The sequence below is a fragment of the Mastomys coucha genome, unplaced genomic scaffold, assembly GCF_008632895.1.
Source record: "Mastomys coucha isolate ucsf_1 unplaced genomic scaffold, UCSF_Mcou_1 pScaffold21, whole genome shotgun sequence".
Taxonomy (NCBI): Eukaryota; Metazoa; Chordata; class Mammalia; order Rodentia; family Muridae; genus Mastomys; species Mastomys coucha.
The window spans coordinates 21,146,456-21,150,925 of NW_022196904.1; positions in this window are offsets into that span (position 1 = coordinate 21,146,456).

Below are 4,470 nucleotides of genomic sequence, written 5' to 3' on the forward strand. Positions count from 1 at the left end.
TCTATCAGCGCCAGTATCAAGAAGTCCTAAAATTTTCTTTCCATCCACTCTTATCTCCAAAAGAGGACACTGATCCAGGTGTAGGCTTACAAAGGCTCCATCTGATCGCGTGGAACCAAACCCTCCTTTTCCTCATTCTTTATTTTGTGATGGAAACATTTCATGACAACTGGGAAGAATAAGAACCTGAGCTAATCTGTCTCCCGGGGAGATGGAAACAATCCCTCGGGGGGGGGGGGAGGAAATCATAATCTTAACAACTCCAGTATAATCAGGATCTATCACACCAGGATGAATAACTAACCCCTTTAATGCTGATGATGAACGGCCAATTAATAACCCCACTGTTCCTTTGGGGAGTGGACCTTGGAAATCTGTTTCTATTAACTGAACGCCCATCTGAGGGGTTAGTACAAGTCTGGTGGCAGAGCAGAGGTCCAATCCTGTGCTCCCTTTAGTGGCTCTCCGCACTGGTTGGGATGCTGCAGGGTTGGCCAATTCCCCTCTGGCTTGCTCTCCATCGCCCCATATATTTGTGGGCCCTGCGGGCGAGGGCCCTGCTGCCCGTTTTTTGACCTGGCTCCACCATAGCCTGTAGTAAGTGGCTGTCCATTAATATCTTTCATTGATCTACATTCATTGGCCCAATGATTTCCCTTTTTACATCTTGGACACAATCCAGGTTGTTTTGGACGGTCCTGCATAGCCCCTGTTTCTGCTGTTCTTCCTCTATTGGGACATTGCCTTTTAAAGTGTCCCAGTTGCTCATGCCGAAAGCATGTACCCGGGTTCCGCTTGTTATCTTACGTTATCTGTATAACCGCAGTGGCAAGGCCTGCATTAGTTAATGGACCGCCCAGTTCCCTACATACTTTCATCCAAGCTTCAAGTCCCTTATGTCTGTAGGGAGTTATGGAAGCCTTGCATTCCTTAGTACATTGCTCATAAACTAATTGCTTAATCAGCGGCATGGCCGCATCTGGGTCTCCGAATATCCTTCCAGCTGCTTCTACCATTCTAGCTACAAAATCTGAAAAGGGCTCCATGGGTCCCTGAATAATTTTAGTCAAATTTCCTGCAACTTCTCCCTTGTTAGGCAATGATTTCCATGCTCTTGTAGCAAGCATATTAACTTGCTCATACACCTGCGGCGGATATCCAATTTGCTGCTGCGCAAACCTACCCTGTCCCAAAAGCATATTCAAATCCCAGGCAGGAATACCAGCTGCTTGATTAATAGTAGCCTGTTCATTGGCATATTCTATTAAAAAGGCTTTCCAGTCTAAATATTAACCTGATGAGAGACAAACTCTCACAGTGCTCATCCAATCAGAAGGAGTCATGCAATATCTGTGAAGAGCTTCTAACTGGGAAACAGTAAATGCCGCAGTTATACCATAAGTGTGGACTGACTCAGCCAAGTTCTTTATGACTTTAAAATCCAATGGTTCATGAAACCTTTGCCCTTGGGCATCTTGAAACACAGGGAAGCAAAGCTGACCCCTAGCTTCCCGCCAAACTTCCGGACAAAAGGAAGTGCCATAAGTGGCAGTGTTATAGGGGCGCGGTAAGGATACAGGTGGCCCTGGGGCTGTGGGCTCCACCCTAATGGTGGACTTCTCTATTTTCTGTACTAGCTTCTCAAGTTCCCCTTCAGAGTCCGACCTACCTTCATCAGTCTGATCTTTCTCAGACTTTGCTTACCTCTCTTCCTTTAACTGTTCTAACGCTTCCTGTCCCTTCTCTACTGCTTTAGAACACACTTTATCCTCCAGGCAGCTCCTAAGCAGTTTCCAGATTGGACGCACTCCACCTTTTATGATTCCTTCCTCCCAGGCGAATTCCAGATCTCTCCCTAATTCATCCCAGCTGGACAACGTTAGGTGACCCGACACTGCGAACCAAGGGGCAGCAATATCTACCTCTGACAGAAATCTTTCTAGGGTTTCTCTCTTCAATTCTATCTTTTTTGCTTTTAATAGCTCCTTAAGAGCAACAAACACAGGGCAAGATTGTGAGTTCCCCATACTATCACTTTTGATTCACCCTTAACAGAACTTTATCACTCCAACCCGGAGACCTTATTGCCTCTTTACTGAGGTCCTTACTCGCCCTTTACGGGACTTTATCGCTCCAACCCGGAGACCTTATTGCCTCTTCACCGAGGTCCTTCCTTTCGTCCCACCTTACCTGGGAACTTACCAATCGACTGCCCTGTCTGCAAGGAGTTCTGAGCTGTAGAAGATGTCCCCGTATGGGCCACCATTTGTCACCGCCTCACCGACCAGCAGAAATAAGGAAGCGACCACGAGCTCTTCTCCAAGCAGTTTATTCAGAAACTTTGTACTACCTCTTTCTCTTTCTTTCTTCTACTTTCTCTTTCTTCCTTTCTTCTCTCTAGCCCCCAGCCCTCGAGGGTTAAATACTTTCCCTGGTCCCAATCAGCATCAGCTACGTGGCAAAGCATAATAGGCTGTGGGAAATCATGCCAGCTTGCATCACAAACTGGAGACACTCAGCTTTTCCAACTAAGGCTTGTTTATCAATGCTCTCTGCTCTGGCCGGAGACCAGGTGCCAAATATATAGGGTGGCAGCTGCGGCTCCCCACAATATCCCTCATCCCATGTGTGGTGATCAGAGGACAACCTCCTGGGTTGTGCTTTCTCCTGCTCCGTGTGGTGCCAGGATGGAACTTGGGCTGTCAGGCTTGGCTGCAAGCACCTTTCTCTACTTAACCATCTCACTGCCCTGTGCATATTGCTTTCATACTGGCAGAGCTACCTCGTTGGTTGCTTTTTAATTTGTTTCATTTTCCTACAATTTTGAACTTACAAAGGAACTTCCTAGCAGAGTTCCCTGGTCCTAGAAACAATGAAAAACAACAAAACCTTGATCATCTCCAATGCCCGCTTCTTCCTTCTCCCTTCCAGGGATGGGGGGCGGGAGGCAGACAAACACCAACCTTGACAGTCTCCTTCTCTTTGTCCTTTTCTCCCCCCACCTCCATCTTTCTGCTTGATGAGATCTGTAAAGGGATGGAGATCGGTTTGTGGACAGCTGACCAACAATGAACCCTTCTCTTTGTTTTTATTCTTAGACTCCTGTTGCCACCTGGTGGCCATCATACGCAACAGCAGATTTCTAGATTTTAAAAAGTGAAATATCCTCTTGCTCTAAGCAGTAAATATGTATCCCAAGCATTTTAAATGGGTCAAGTATTCATGAACGGCTTATCTGGTGGTTCTGTTTCAAAGACGCTGTTCAGATCTCCAGTCATCAGACAGCTTGACTGGTTCTAAAGGATCCCATAAGAGGGTCTCATTCCCATACCGGGAAGACAGGGCTGGCTCTTGGCCAGAGAGGCCTCAGTTCTGCCCAGTGGAGCCCTCTCCCTGGCAGCCCAGTGATGTGTCTGATTCTCCCAGAGCAAGAAAACCTCCATAAAGTAAGGAGAAAGCCGACTCATCTATTTTTAATGTAAAATGTTTAATTTAAAAATGCTCACTGGGCGTGCTGTGTTTCATTTTCATTAAATATGCAATATTAAGTTTCTAGAACTTCCCTGGGCAAACTGGTCAAGTCTTTAAAGGGGACCCCCCTTTAGAGACCAATAGTATGGGAACAGAGTACCCAGGCCCACTGTGCAGGGTGTGGCTCATGTCTACCCTGTAGGTGGTTCTTTCTCTCCACCCTGAGGTGTCTCTAAGGTGTGGGGAAATCCTCTAGTCCAGGCTTTTAGGACATTTCATTTTTAGAACATTTTAAATTTTTATTTGGTCAGCCTCCATACCCCTCCCTGTGAGCACTAGCCATGTAAGCAGGGGTATGCTTGGAAGCTGAGAGAGAGCGTCAGATGCCCTGGACTTGGAGTTAAACGTGCATGGTGCATGGTGTAAGTTGCTCAACATAGGTCTTGGGAGTTGAACTTGGATCCTCTTCAGGTCTGCTGGAAGATCAGCTGCTGAGGCATCTCTCCTGCCCTGATACCTGATAATGTCATTATTAAAAAGTTGCAGGCTGCCGGGCAGTGGTGGCACACAGCTTTAATCCCAGCACTTAGGAGGTAGAGGCAGGTGAATTTCTGAGTTCGAGGCCAGCCTGGTCTACAGAGTGAGTTCCAGGACAGCCAGAGCTACACAGAGAAACCCTGTTTTGAAAAACCAAAAAAAAAAAAAAAAAAAAAGTTGTAGGCTTGCTGTTCAAGGGAACACTGAAGAGGGTTGTCTTTTTAAACTAAGTTTATTATGCAGAGGGGTGGTGGCATATGCCTTTAATCCCAGCACTTGGGTGACAGAGGCAAGTTGGTCTGTGTGACTTCAAAGTGAGCCTGGTCTACAAAGTGAGGTCCAGGATAGCTAGGCCTATACAGAGAAACTCCTATTTATAAAAACAACCAAAGAGTTTGTTTTGTTTTGTTTTTGTGTTTTTTTGAGACAGGGTTTCTCTGCATAGTCCTGGCTGTCCTGGAA